Source organism: Ovis canadensis, chromosome 17, assembly GCF_042477335.2.
Source record: "Ovis canadensis isolate MfBH-ARS-UI-01 breed Bighorn chromosome 17, ARS-UI_OviCan_v2, whole genome shotgun sequence".
NCBI lineage: Eukaryota > Metazoa > Chordata > Mammalia > Artiodactyla > Bovidae > Ovis > Ovis canadensis.
Window position 1 is genome coordinate 52,673,907 of NC_091261.1, and position 16,678 is coordinate 52,690,584.

Here is a 16,678-nt window from a genome sequence, read left to right on the forward strand (position 1 = left end):
ATACTACCCAAAGCAATTTATAGATTCAATGCAATCCCTATCAAGCTACCAGTGGTATTTTTCACAGAGCTAGAACAAAAAATTTCACAATTTGTATGGAAATGCAAAAAACCTCGAATAGCCAAAGCAATCTTGAGAAAGAAGAATGGAACTGGAGGAATCAACCTGCCTGACTTCAGGCTCTACTACAAATTTTTTCTAATGTTTGTTCTATATGCTCATTTCTTAAGGTTTTTCTCTTCTGGATAGACTTCTTAAAAATTACTGTGTATCTTAATGTCTTCAGACTCTTGCGTGAAACTAAGAATGCAGCATCAAACTAAAATATGTAATTAATACAAAGGGAAGGAATTTCTAAAATGACTCAAGACTTTAGAAAGCTTAAGATCTTTCCCTTCATTTTACAGCTGCTTCTGTCATGGTGACAAGGCAGCAGGAAAAAGGCAAGTTCAATTCACCCTTAGTCCTATTATGAATTTCATGACTTATTTCATTTGGTTTGCACAAACAGCAAGAAATAATATTGGCAAATCTATTTCACATCCCCTGAGTTTCAAACTGATGCAAATTCAAAAGAATAAGCCAATACACTCATAAACAATTAAACTCAGTGGAAAATTACCCTGAAGCCTCAATAACATTAATTATAAAACAAGAAGTCTTAAGAGATCTTTTCTTCTTTACTTCTGCTGCACTAGAAAAAAAAAATTATTAGTAGGCCATTTTACTTTAGGACGTTTTTCCTTAGTGTTGAAATGTTTGCAATTTCCTACCCACTGTCAGAAACAATATTGAATCCAGTCAATTTATATCTTGGTCAAAAGAGTATACTTTTTACTTTTATTAATATATTAATATTAATATTAATGAAAGGTAATGCCTGGAGTTTCCAACTATTTCCTTCACTATGTCTTAATTAAAAGCTTATTCTTACCCACTCATAAAATTATGTGTTTACACTGTATGTGTTAATTTGGTAAGTTTTTAAGTTTGACTTTTTATATAGGATATGTGCCTCTTTCATTTGTTCAAGACAGATTTATTAGCATCTAAAACCTAAGACCTTGCAAAAAGTTCAAAGATATGTATGTCTCATTCATGACTTTTTTCAGCAGTTATTACTGAGTATTTGCAATGGGCTAAACCTTAGAAATAGAGGTATCTGATTATGATGAGGCATGGCTGCTTCTTGCAAGAATGTTAATGTGAGAGTGAATTTTAATGTGTTATTTAATGTGAGTGAATGTAAATGTGTACTGGAGAGGTGGGGGTAAGATTGATTAGAGATGGCTGAGAATGGATTTCTGTTTCACTTTTCCTTTTAAGAAGTGAACTCTAATGTAATCTGGGCTATCCTTTGTGATGTATTTAACTGACAGAATGCATTGGCAGTAACGTTATGAGACATTCCAAGTCTGGACCAAGAAAAGACTTTGTCTTCATCTTTTAAAATGCTCGCCTTTGGAAAATTATTCCCTTTGAGAACGCTGCTGACACACTGAAGCCATATGGAAAGCCCACATGTTGGTCCAGAGCTTTAGTCAAAAGACCCAAATCAATTCCCAAGTGAAAGTCAGCATCAGTTACCTGCTGTGTGAATGATCCCTCTTGCAAACATCCAGACCAGTGGAACTTACAGGTGAGGAGAACCCCAGCTGACATCACCTGCAACTGCACTAGTGACCCCAGGTCAGAAGCAAGCTCTACTGTACTTTCAGTTTTTTGAGTAAGTATTAGAGAAATAGAATTGTGTTCCTCTGGTATTAACTTATCATTAGGAGGTAGGACCCTGGTGATCTTTTATACCGACTGTATTAGTTTAGATGAGGATATGAAAAAGCTAAACTGGGAAATAGTAATTATGCATCATGTATTTATTTCTTGATCATAGTACATATCCAACACAAATTGGCAAGTGTTGGATTCCACCAAGTTACAACAGGGTCCAGGTTTGTATCAGCATCACTATCCCAAAGCTACATCTTCTGAGACCCAAATTCTCCCTGTTTGGAAGAAGAAAAGACTGGAGGATCATATTTATATGCCCTTTTCCCAGTCTCACCAAGATGTGACACATGTCATTTTCAATCACATTTAGTCAATTAGAACCAGTCACGTGGCTCTCCCTAACTTTCAGGGACCATGCAAATGTAGGCAGCAGACAGAATGTGAGTTGTATTGCAAACTTCTCTACACTCTCTGACTTGCAGTCATGACTTTCATGAAACATTCAGTTTAATGTCAGTTTGGATATGGATACATTTGATGAAAATGTAGAGGATTTAAAAATGAAAGAAATAAGGCAAAGATGACCAAGAATAGCAATATTAAAAAGAACAATAAAAATAAGAAATGGTATTTAAGTGTTAGAATGTGCCAGACATGTTCTAAGAACTTAAAATGTATTATTTACCTCAATTATTGCAATTACCTTCTAAACTAATTATTATTACTATCCAGAAATTGTTACAAAGTCCAAGCTCACTCTGCTGACTGTCCAACAGGTCAATAAATCCAAGGGATGAGATGTTGAGGCAAGGGCTACAACTTTATTTAGAAAGCTGGCAGACCGAGCTTATGGCAAACTAATGTCTCAAAAAAACTATCTTACCAAGGTCTGGATGCAAGATTCTTTAATAGAATAGAGAAGGGGTAGGTGAGGAAGCAAAATTTAAAAAGCCATTAATTTTACAAATATCTCCTGGAATGACTTTCCTCAAGGAGAGGACGTGTTGATTTATTCCTTTCTTAGCCATCCACAGGTTGACAGGATCCTAAACAAAAGCATTTTTGTTCAACATTCAGACAGAAGGCAGGGTTCCCTGAGGCAGGCCATTATGTATGATTATAACCCTAAATATTATAGTAAATACTAAATACTGTGAGGGCTTCCCACATAGCTCAGTCAGTAAAGAATCTGCCTGCAAAACAGGAGACACAGGTTCAATTCCGGGTCAGGAAGATCCCCTGGAGAAGGAAATGACAACCCATTCTAGTATTCTTGCCTGGAGAATCCCATAGACAGAGGAGCCTGGCAGGCTACAGTCCATGGGGTTGCAAGAATCAGACATGACTTAGGAACTAAAAAGATAGAGCTAATACTAAAAGCAATGAAAAACAAAGGTTAAATTAAAAAAAAAATCCAACATGCAGTCAAAATTGTCTCTTCCCTGTAACAATTTTATAGATGAAAAAATGAAGTCTAGACACTCAAGTCCTGATTACTTGAGTAATGAGTCCAAAGTCACACAACTAGTTGGTGGTAGAGACAAAATTTGAAATCCATGTGGCCTAGCTCCAGATTTTGATAAAATGGGGAAAAAAAATCCAGAAGACAGTACCTGAAACAAAGCAGACTGTATTTTCCCAAGATGGCTCAAAGAGTAGCACCATCACCATATTGAAATGCTATGAACCAGAATTTGATCCTGGTGGGCTGCAGTCCATGGGGTCGCTAAGAGTCGGACATGACTGAGGGACTTCACTTTCACTTTTCACTTTCAGGCATTGGAGAAGGAAATGGCAACCCACTCCAGTGTTCTTGCCTGGAGAATCCCAGGGATGGGGGAGCCTGTCTATGGGGTCGTACAGAGTTGGACACAACTGAAGTGACTTAGCAGCAGCAGCAGCAGCTTCCAAGCTGAGAAATATCATCCCAGCAGCTCTGGCCTTACAGGGGTGACTAGAGACTGATGTGTGATCAAAATGACACAGGGCAAGTGGCGGTGGGTAGGAAGAGGATGGATTGTGAATTTGGAATTATGAGATGCAAACTATTATATGCTGGACAGATAAACAGCGAGGTTCTACTGCATAGCACAGTTCAGTTCAGTTGCTCAGTCATGTCCAACTCTTTGCGACCCTATGGACTGCACCACACCAGTCTTCCCTGTCCATCACCAACTCCTGGAGCTTACTCAAACTCATGTCCACTGAATTGGTGATGCCATCCAACCATCTCATCCTCTGTCATCCCCTTCTCCTCCTGCCTTTAATCTTTCCCAGCATCAGGGTCTTTTCCAATGAGTCAACTTTTCATATCAGGTGGCCAAACTATTGGAGCTTCAACTTCAGTATCAGTCCTTCCAATGAATATTGAGGACTGATTTCCTTTAGGATGGACTGGTTGGATCTCCTTGAAGTCCAAGGGACTCTCAAGAGTCTTCTCCAACACCACCATTCAAAAGCATCAGTTCTTCGGTGTTCAGCTTTCTTTATGGTCCAACTCTCACATCCGAACATGACTACTGGAAAAAAAACAATAGCTTTGACTATACGGACCTTTGTTGGCAAAGTAATGTCTCTGCTTTTTGATATGCTGTCTAGGTTGTTCATAGCCTTTCTTCCAAGGAGCAAGAGTCTTTTAATTTCATGGCTGCAGTCACCATCTGCAGTGATTTTGGAGCCCAAGAAAATAAAGTCTCTGACTGTTTCCATTGTTCCCCCATCTACTTGCCATGAAGTGATAGGTCTGAATGCCGTTATCTTCATTTTTTTGAATGTTGAGTTTTAAGCCATCTCTTTCACCTTCATCAAGAAGCTCTTTAGTTCCTCTTCACTTTCTGCCATAAGGGTGGTGTCATCTGTGTATCTGAGGTTAATGATATTTCTCCCAGGAATCTTGATTCCAGCTTGTGCTTCATCTAGCCTGGCATTTCACTGATGTACTCTGCATATAATTTAAATAAGCTGGGTGACAACATACAGCCTTGACATACTCCTTTCCCAATTTGGAACTAGACCTTTGTTCCATGTCTGGTTCTAACTGTTGCTTCTTGACCTGCATACAGATTTCTCAAGAGGCAGGTCAGATCATCTGGTATTTCCATCTCTGCAAAATTTCCACAGTTTGTGGTGATCCACAGTCAAAGGCTTTGGCATACTGATTTCTCACAGGGAACTATATTCAATATCCTGTGATAAACCATAATGGAAAAGAATGTATCTAAACATACACACACACATAAATACATAACTTAATTGTTTTGCTGTGGAGCAGAAATTAACATATTTAAATCAACTGTACTTTATAAAATAATTTTTTAAAAAAGGATGACAATATTAATTAAAATGATAATTTTTATGGCTGTCATACCTTCCAAGAAATCCATTCCTTTTATTTAGGAAAGCTGGGAGGGTAATGTAACTATAATAAAGCATCTCTTTATTAAGTCATAATTGATAATATGGCTGCTGAATAGCTTCAAAAAGAGAGCTCTGGACCAGAGTGACATTTCCCTGGAGGAGGCTGACAATGAACCTGAAAAATGCTTGGCAAAAAGAAACTGCAACTTGAAATAGTTAGTTATGTGGATCCACTGCTTTTTGACATTATGAGGGTGGAGTGATTTCACCTTCTCATTTAGAACTATACCTTCCAGATGTAGTCTGTATTCAAATAGACCATAATTCTCCATCCAGATCAGACAAAAAGTTTGCAAGGAAGGCATCTGAATGTCTCATCCACTTATGGCTCCAGGGTCTAAGTGCAAAATCTTCTGATAGTCTCTACATAGGTCTAATGTGGCTCTTCTTGATTTGGAGATTTAGTAAATAAAAAGACGATTTACCTGTCCATATATATACACACAAAATACAATTGTAGGACAAAACAAGTTAACCAAAATAAACACTACATTCTGAAAAGCAGGAGAAATGAGGGGTGGGCACAGAGCAGCCACTGGTCCATAGCAGTTCTGAAATCCTGCTGAGCAGATGTTACAAGATCCCCCTTTCCTGGGGATGGGGAGTGTTTTTGGAATAAAACCCAACTGAGGTCTCTGGGAATAGTTCCCAGCCCATTTTCTCTATGGCTCTTGAACCCACCATCTGGGAAGTTCTTTTTCCTCTTTTTTTTTTTTTTTTTTTTTTTGCTGCCATCTTAAGAAGTCCCTGGGGTCGATGGGCTCAGCTGCAGTCTCAGCCTGCTCCAGCTCTGAGTCAGCTTATATTTAATACACTCACATGCCTTTTTCAGCCAGCCTGGTAGCACCTGTGGTACAACTCTCTCAGAAACTGTGCTCATTTATGATTTTACTCAAGGGTTATGTAACCTCAGCTCTTCACAGCCTCATGGACTATATATCCTGTCAGGTTCCTCTGACCATGGGGTTCTCCAGGCAAGAATACTGGAATAGGTTGCCACTTCCTACTCCAGGGGATCTTCCTGACCTAGGGATTGAATCTGTGTGTCTTGCATCTCTTGAATTGACAGGTGATTCTTTACCATTAATACCACCTGGACAACCCACTCGAGAGCTATAGCCATGTCAACATTTCTTTTAACAGGACTTCTCTGGTGGTCCACTGGTTAAAACTCCACCCTTCCAATGCAAGAGGCTGGGATTCAATCTGTAGTTGGGAAACTAAGATCCTACATGCCGTGTGGCGTGACAAATAAATAAAATAGCTTACAAATTTCCTTTTGAGCAATGTCCCTCCAACTAGACTTAGTTATGATGCCTTATGCTTATCAACTCTCCCTGGGACCAAGCCCTTTGTCACTTCTCCTCAGCCATCTTTAGTTCAGTTCAGTTCAGTCACTCAGTCGTGTCCCACTCTTTGTGACTCCATGGACTGCAACACACCAGGCCTCCCTGTCAATCACCAACTCCCAGAGTTTACTCAAACTCATGTCTATTGAGTCAGTGATGCCATCCAACGATCACATCCTCTGTCATCCCCTTCTCCTCCTGCCTTCAATCTTTCCCAGATCAGGGTCTTTTCAAATGAGTCAGTTCTTTGCATCAGGTGGCCAAAGTATTGGAGTTTCAGCTTCAACATCAGTCCTTCAAAAGAATATTCAGGACTGATTTCCTTTAAGATGGACTGGTTGGATCTCCTTGCAGTCCAAGGGACTCTCAAGAGTCTTCTCCAACACCACAGTTTAAAAGTATCAATGCTTCTGTGCTCAGCTTTCTTTATAGTTCAACTCTCACATCCATACATGACTACCGGAAAAAACATAGCCTTGACTAGATGGACCTTTGTTAACAAAGTAATGTCTCTGCTTTTTAATATGCTATCTAGATTGGTCATAACTTATCTTCCAAGGAGTAAGAACCTTTTAATTTCATGGCTGCAGTCACCATCTGCAGTGATATGGAGACAAAAAAAAAAAAATAGCTTTACTTGGTGACTGTTTCCACTGTTTCACTATCTATTTGCCAGGAAGTAATGGGACCTGATGCCATGATCTTAGTTTTCTGAGTGTTAAGCTTTAAGCCAAATTTTTCACTCTCCTATTTCACTTTCATCAAGAGGATCTTTAGTTCTTCTTCACTTCCTGCCATAAGGTGGTGTCATCTGCATATTTGAGGTTATTGATATTTCTCCCAGCAATATTGATTCTAGCTTATGCTTCATCCAGCCTGGCATTTCTCATGATGTATTCCATACATAATTTAAATAAGCAGGGTGACAATATACAGCCTTGACTTACTCCTTTCCCTATTTGGAAACAGTCTGTTGTTCCATGTCTGGTTCTAACTTTTGCTTTCTGACCTGCCTACAGATTTCTCAAGAGGCAGGTCAGATCGTCTGGTATTCCCATCTCTTTCAGAATTTTCCACAGTTTATGGTGATCCACACAGTCAAAGGCTTTAGCATAATCAATACAGCAGAAATATATGTATTTCTTGTACTCTCTTGCTTTTTTGATAATACAACGGATGTTGGCAACTTGACCTCTGGTTCCTTTGCCTTTCCTAAAATCAGCTTGAGCATCTGGAATTTCATGGTTCATGATGTACTGTTGAAGCCTGGCTTGAAGAATTTTGAGCATTACTTTACTAGCGTGTGAGATGAGTGCAACTGTGCAGTAGTTTGAGCATTCTTTGGCATTGCCTTTCTTTGGGATTGGAATGAAAACTGATCTTTTCCAGTCCTATGCCCACTGCTGAGTTTTAAAAATTTGCTGGCATATTGAATGCAGCAATCATGGCATCTGGTCTCATCACTTCATGGCAAATAGATGAGGAAACAGTGGAAACAGTGGCTGACTTTATTTTTGGGCTCTAAAATCACTGCAGATGGTGACTGCAGCCGTGAAATTAAAAGATGCTTACTCCTTGGAAGGAAAGTTATGACCAACAAAGACAGCATAGTAAAAAGCAGAGACATTACTTTGTCAACACAGGTCTGTCTAGTCAAAGCTATGGTTTTTCCAATAGTCACATGTGGATGTGAGAGTTGGACTGTGAAGAAAGCTGAGTGCCAAAGAACTGATGCTTTTGAACTGTGGTGTTGCAGAAGACTCTTGAGAGTCGCTTGGACTGCAAAGAGATCCAACCAGTTCATCCTTAAGGAGATCAGTCCTGGGTGTTCATTGAAGGACTGATGTTAAAGATGAAACTCCAATACTTTGGCCACCTGATGCAAAGAGATGACTCATTTGAAAAGACCCTGATGCTGGAAGACCCTGAAGGCAGGAGGAGAAGGGGACAACAGAGGATGACATGGTTGGATGGCATCACTGACTCAATGGACATGGGTTTGTGTAGACTCCGACAGTTGATGATTGATAGGGAGGCCTGGCGTGCTGCAGTTCATAGAGTCACAAAGAGTGGGACATGATTGAGCAACTGAACTGAACTGAACTGAATGCAGCACTTTCACAACATCATCTTTCAGGATTTGAAATAGCTCAACTAGAGTTCCATCAGCTCCACTAGCTATGTTCATAGTGATGCTTCCTAAGGCCCAGTTGACTTTGCATTCCAGGATGTCTGGCTTTAGGTGGGTGATTATACCATCATGATTATCTGGGTTGAGAAGATCTTTTTGTATAGTTCTGTGTATTCTTGCCACCCCTTCTTAATATCTTCTGCTTCTATTGGGTCCATACCATTTCTGTCCTTTATTGAGCCCATCTTTGAATGAAACATCTCCTTGGTATCTCCAATTTTCTTGAAGAGATATCTAGTCTTTCCCATTCTATTGTTTTCCTTTATTTCTTTGCACTGATCACCGAGGAAGGCTCTCTTTACCCCTCCTTGCTATTCTTTGAAACTCTGCATTCAAATGGGGATATCTTTCCTTTTCTCTTTTGCTTTTCTCTTCTCTTCTTTTCACAGCTATTTGTAAGGCCTCCTCAGGCAGCTATCTTGCTTTTTTGCATTTCTTTTTTGGGGGGATGATCTTGATCCCTGTCTCCTGTACAGTGTCATGAACCTCCATCCATAGTTCATCAGGTACTCTGTCTATCAGATCTAATCCTTTGAATCTATTTCTCACCATTCTGAAGGAGATCAACCTTGGAATTTCTTTGGAAGGAATGATGCTAAAGCTGAAGCTCCAGTACTTTGGCCAACTCATGCAAAGAGTTGACTCATTGGAAAAGATTCTGATGCTGGGAGGGATTGGGGGTAGGAGGAGAAGGGGACGACCGAGGATGAAATGGCTGGATGGCATCACGGACTCAATGGACGTGAGTCTGAGTGAACTCTGTGAGATGGTGATGGACAGGGAGGCCTGGAGTGCTGTGATTCATGGGGTCGCAAAGAGTCGGACATGACTGAGTGACTGAACTGAACTGAACTGTATAATATAAGGGATTTGATTTAGGTCATACCTGAATGGTCTGGTGGTTATCCCCATTTTCTTCCATTTAAGTCTGAATTTGGCAATAAGGAGTTCATGATCTGACCCACAGTCAGCTCCCAGTCTTGTTTTTGCTGACTGTATAGAGCTTCTCCATCTTTGGCTGCAAAGAATATAATCAATCTGATTTCATTATTGACCATCTGGTGATGTCCATGTGTATAGTGTTCTCTTGTGTTGTTGGAAGATGTTGTTATCTATGACCAGTGCATTCTCTTGGCAAAACTCTATTAGCATTTGCCTTTCTTTATTCTGTACTCCAAGGCCAAATTTGCTTGTTACTCCAGGTGTTTCTTGACTTCCTACATTTGCATCCCAGTCCCCTGTAATGAAAAGGACATCTTTTTGGGATGTTAATTCTAGAGGGTCTTGTAGGTCTTCATAGAACTGTTCAACTTCAGCTTCTTCAACCAGCATTACTGGTTGGGGCATAGACTTGGATTACTGTGATATTGAATGGTTTGCCTTGGAAACGAACAGAGATCATTCTGTCATTTTTGAGATTCCATCCAAGTATTGCATTTCAGATTCTTTCATTGACTATGATGGTTACTCCATTTCTTCTAAGGGATTCTTGCCCACAGTAGTAGATATAATGGTCATCTGAGTTAAATTCACCCATTCCAGTCCATTTTAGTTCACTGATTCCTAGAAGTCGACGTTCACTCTTGCCATCTCCTGTTTGACCTTGATTCATGCACCCAACATTCCAGGTTCCTATGCAATATTGCTCTTTACAGCATTGGACTTTACTTCCATCACCAGTCACAGCCACAACTGAGTGTTGTTTTTGCTTTAGCTCTGTCTCTTCATTCTTTCTGGAGTTATTTCTCCACTGATCTCCAGTAGCATATTGGGCACCTATCGACCTGGGGAGTTCATCTTTCAGTGTCCTATCTTTTTGCCCTTTCATAGTGTTCATGGGGTTCTCCAAATAAGAATACTGAAGTTATTTGCCATTCCTTTCTCCAGTGGACCACAAGTTGTCAGAACCCTTCACCATGACCCGTTTGTCTTGGGTGGCCTACTTGACATCGTTCATAGTTTCATTGAGTGAGACAAGGCTGTGGTCCATGTGATCAGACTGGTTAGTTTTCTGAGACTGTGGTTTTCAGTCTGTCTGCCCTCTAATGGAGAAGGACAAGAGGCTTATGGAAGATTCCTGCTGGGAGAGACTGACTGAGGGGGAAACTGGGGCTTGTTCTGTTGGGCATGGCCATGCTCAGTAAATCTTTAATCCAATTTTCTGTGTATGGGTGGAGCTTTGTTCCCTCCATGCTTTTTACCTGGGGGCAAACTATGGTGGAGGTAATGAAGATAATGGTGACCTCTTTCAAAAGATTCCATGCATGTACTGCTATACTTATTGTCCCCAGCCCTGCAAAAGGCCACCCCTGACACACGCCTCTGCTGGAGACTCCTGGACACTTCTGGGCAAGTCTGGGTCAGTCTGTTGTGAGGCCAGCCATATTACCCAACAGAATTGGAGGTCACATAAATCCGATCAGAAGTCTGAAAGAAATATGGGATGGTCACATCCTGATGCTGTTGCCCTGAGTATTAACTAACCTTTGTGGCTCAAGGGGGTTACTCACTTTTGTCTTTGACTCTGATAAAGGAGAAACCATTCCATCTCTGAATCCTCCAGCTTTCCTTATATTCACTGCATTCCCTTGAAAAACAGTACAAATCTTTTCTGAGCTTATTCTTTCTCATATTAGCTTTACAAATATATCAAGTCACAACCAATTTCAAACACCAAATACATTACATTCTCAGCCCCTCAGGTATTTGAGTTCAAAAGTTCAGCCAAATATTTTCTTATTACATAACATGGCTTTCCATTTTTCCAGACTCCTAAAAGTTTCTTACATTACATCAACCAGCCACAAGCCAATGCCAGAACTTTCTATTTCTTTGTTGTTACTGTAAAAAAAGATTCAATCCTAGATATAAATTTCTCCACTTGTAAGCTTTAAGTATGTTATGCTCCATAACAACAACAACAACAAAAAAAACCCCTCAAAATCATGAGGGCTCCCACTAAAATACTTACATCTTATTCACATGGCTTGCTGTTGGCTGTGAATTGTGAGGGTTGCAGCCATGCTTCAGGCTGTGAACTGAATTAAGTGTGTTCCACAAACTGATGAAAACTTGTAATTTGTTATAAAGCCGAGAGCTATCAAAATGTCACTTTTGCCATATTCCATTAGCAAAGGAAGGTACATGACCAAGCCCAAAATGGATGAGGTGGGGAAGTACAGTTCTCTTAGTGGTTAAGAGAGAAGAAGATTAAATATTGGTTGACAAATAATATAATTTACCACAGTTGCTAAACCTTTATTGGCTTTACTATGATGTGAATCCATTTTGAAAAAAGACAGTACACAAGCGTCCATACTTTGTAACTGGAGATTAGATGCTAAAGCATATCTGTGGTTTTGGCACTTACAGAATAACTTTCATACACTAATAATTAGTTTGAAATCAAACTGAAATATACTTACTCCTTGCTCTTTGTAAGTGGCTTTACTAATGCTATGTGCTACCTTTCCCACGGTGTGCATCCTGAAGTCAGTGAGCTCCCAGTGACATTTAGATCTGGTACTACACAACCATCAGTAACACATCATTAAAATATCAATGATAAATGACAGTAATGTCTTTATCTGTAGTGTCAAAACATGAAAGTGAATTTATTACCCCTTTGCACAAATTTCAGTGCAATTCAATCACCAGCGTGTCCTCTAAATGACATTCAGCAAACACATTGGCTTTTAGCACCATCATAATATGGCCAATCTGCCTGCCATCCATGGTTACCTCAGTTTCCATTTGAAAGAGAAGAAAAATAAGTTTTTCTGTAACATGGCAAGACATAAAGTAAAATTTCTTTCATTACCCACCCTCCTTCCCCATTTCCAAATATCAGTTGTGTGGAATTTGGAATTCTTTTGAATTATTTGAATTGTTAGGCTCTAAAAGCATCACTATGAACAAAGCTAGTGGAGGTGATGGAATTCCAGTAGAGCTATTTCAAATCCTGAAAGATGATGCTGTGAAAGTGCTGCACTCAATATGCAAGCAAATTTGGAAAACTCAGCAGTGGCCACAGGGATGGAAAAGGTCAGTTTTCATTCCAATCCCAAAGAAAGGCAATGCCAAAGAATCCTCAAACTACTGCACAATTGTACTCATCTCATATGCTAGTAAAGTAATGCTCAAAATTCTCCAAGCCAGATTTCAGCAATATGTGAACCGTGAACTTCCTGATGTTCAAGCTCATCTTAGAAAAGGCAGAGGAACCAGAGAAAAAATTGCCAATGTCTGCTGGATCATCAAAAAAGCAAAAGAGTTCCAGAAAAACATCTATTTCTGCTTTATTGACTATGCCAAAGCCTTTGACTGTGTGGATCACAAGAAACTGTGGAAAATTCTGAAAGAGATGGGAATACCAGACCACCTGACCTGCCTCTTGAGAAACCAATATGCAGGTCAGGAAGCAACAGTTAGAACTGGACATGGAACAACAGACTGGTTGCAAATAGGAACAGGAGTACATCAAGGCTGTATATTGTCACCATGCTTATTTAATTTCTATGCAGAGTACCTCATGAGAAACGCTGCACTGTAAGAAGCACAAGCTGGAATCAAGATTGCTGGGAGAAATATCAATCATCTCAGATATGCAGATGACACCACCCTTATGGCAGAAAGTGAAGAGGAACTAAAATGCCTCTTGAGGAAAGTGAAAGAGGAGAGTGAAAAAGTTGGCTTAAAGCTCAACATTCAGGAAACGAAGATCAAGGCATCTGGTCCCATCACTTTATGGGAAATAGATGGGGAAACAGTGGAAACAGTATCAGACTTTATTTTGTGAGCCTCCAAATTCACTGTAGATGGTGATTGCATCCATGAAATTAAAAGACGCTTAATCTTTGGAAGGAAAGTTATGACCAACCTAGATAGCATATTAAAAACCAGAGACATTATTTTGCCAACAAAGGTCCATCTAGTCAAGGCTATAGTTTTTCCTGCGGTCATGTATGGATGTGAGAGTTGGACTGTGAAGAAAGCTGAGTGCTGAAGAGTTGATGCTTTTGAACTGTGGTGTTGGAGAAGACTCTTGTGAGTCCCTTGGACTGCAAGGAGGTCCAACCAGTCCATTCTAAAGGAAATCAGTCCTGGGTGTTCATTGGAAGGATTGATGCTAAAGCTGAAGCTCCAGTACTTTGGCCACCTCATGCAAAGAGTTGACTCATTGGAAAAGACCCTGATGTGGGAGGGATTGGGGGCAGGAGGAGAAGGAGACGCCAGAGCATGAGATGGCTGGATGGCAGCATCACCAACTCAATGGACATGAGTTTGGGTAAATTCCAAGAGTTGGTGATGGACAGGGAGGCCTGGCGTGCTGCATTCATGGGGTCGCAAAGAGTCGGACACTAGTGAGCAACTGAACTGAACTGAACTGATCATTCAAATACTATTTACATACAAGGATCAGAATTAGAACTGTCATCCCAAAGCTTACTGTTAAAAAGGAAGTGTGAACCATGGAGAATATGCATCTCTGAGCAGGAATTTTTCTTCTTCATGCTCAGCTCCTTTATAAATGTCACTCAGCACCTGCCAGTCACTTCAGAACGTGAACAGATCTCTGAAAGAAGCAACTGTATCAGTGCCCTGTGTGCTATTTCACAGCTTTATACCTGTGCCCTAATCCACATCCATCCCGTGACCTTTGGGTGTCCATTTGTCAGATCTCAGAAATGCAGGGATAAAAATAAAAAAGTCAGTGCTTTGAAAGAAATTTTATACCAGCTGCTGGTGTCCATTTCCCACCTGTTTATTTTATCACAGGCTCAACTTTACAAGGAGGAGTGGGTATAACCACATTCAAGGGAAAGGTGGGGCCATTAGTTCCAGAGCTGGGACTATCTCCACCATTCTTTGGGGGTACTGTGTTGATTCATTCATCATCACAGTGATCTGACCTACTCTTGGACATAAGCCAGAAAAAACCTGGTGTGAGTAAAAAGAGAGTAAATTGGACCGAATTTTAACTCTTAGAAGCATGTTTTTCAGCTGAAGTTCCCACTTGTTCATACATGAAAGTTGAGTCTAACACCCAACATAATCGAAGACTTCACTAAGTTAAGCCTGGATTCTCAGATGTAAAGCTCAGTTTTCTACTATTTGGTCCTCTTTTCATATGTAATAAGGAGGACTTTGTCTGAAAACATATGACAGAATTAAGTATTGTAGAATAAAAATTTAAGAAGAACCACTACATGCTTACTTAAAATGACTAAAACCCAAACAAAATACTGACAGTGCCAAGTGCTGGCAAGGAAAGAAGCGGCAGGGATGCACATCCATTGCTGGTGGGAATGCAAATGGCATAGACACTTTGGAAGACTATCTGGCAGTTTCTTACAAAATTAAACATACTCTCATAGATGATTTAGCAATCTTGCTCCTTGGTAGTTAACCAGATGATCTGATAAATTCTCTTCACACAAAAATCTGCACATGAATTTTTAAAGCAGATTTAGTAATATATTGCCAAAACACAGAGGCAGCCAAGAAGTCCTTTAACAGGTAAATGGATAAATAAACTATGGCTCCATCAACTACAGTATATGGTCTTAAATACTGCCATGCAGGGGGAAAAAGAAAGATAGAATGAAGACTGTAAAGGGGTCATACAGCCAAGCCTCTCTATTAACATACAAGTCATGGTTTCAATCTCATTATACAGGAGAGTAGAACACAGTATCTTTCTATTCAGCTGGGAAGAAATAAACTGGATTTATACAGAAGGTAATGCTTTCTCTGTCACATAGACACACAAGAAAGTATTTCTAATACAATGTGGTAAGTAGCACAGCAGAGCCCTGTGTAGGCAGTCCCATTTTATTCAAAGGGGAACTTTCCAAAGACATTAAATTAACACACATAATTAAAATAATGTTCCCATAAAATAAAAATAAATGTCAGTGAGAGGAGATGTGTTTTTTGGACATTATAATAACTCTTCAACTATTTGCTCGTCTGACCCCTTTCATTTTCTCAACCCATGTCCAATATTTTAAAGTTTTCCATTTTAGATGAATTAGCAAGGCTGGTCTTATAGTGTGTGACCTTGGCATTTCATCACATCTCATGTACATCTCAAAGTTTGAGGATATAATTGTCATCAAATGCAGTTATACCACCAGTACAAGTAACCTCCAAAATATTGTAGAATGGATATTTCGTATAAAGGATACAAAAATACTCTCTGTGATAATATCATATGATAAAATACAACTCCTTGTACAGAGAGTCTGAGGTCCATAAACAAATTCACAGAATAATGGCTAAATATAGATGAAAGGCAGAGCTGTTTACTGGCCAAATTGGTACCACCATACAGTTTATACAGGCAATACAGTTTATAGTTTACAATTTCCTCTGCCTAAAAGCTTTAAAAGTATGTGATCTTAACAACTGAAACTAACACAATATTGTAAACCAACTATGTGTGTGTCGCTTTAGTTACATCTAAAGTCGCTTTAGTTACATCTAAGTTTTCATGACCCTGTGGACTGTAGGCCACCAGCTTCCCTTCTCTATGTGGTATTTCAGTTCTTAAAAAAAAAAGAAAAAAAAAGATGTGATCTTGATGAATACGTTTAAATGTTTTCAGATTCTCAATATCTCAAAAGTATGATAATCAATATTTTAGTCGTTTAAAATTACATAATAAACTTGGTATAAAAATTGACAAAATTTACAAACTGTTTCTTTCAATAGCATCATAAGCCACGGAGTAATCTGGAATAGCTTTTCTATCCTTAGAATTTCAATTCCTCCTTCATATCATCCACAGAGAATTGCCAATGAGAAGCACGAATCTCACTGTGGGATTCTCTTAAGTGAGAGCCTTCAAATGGTTCTTCACTCCACTGGCTCCGCTATAAGACAAAGGCCAAACCCTAAAACTTTTAAGTACAATTCCACACAACAAATGTCTAATGAAAATCTCCTAGATGCCACGTCTTTGGGAAAAACAAAACTTAGAAACTTCATA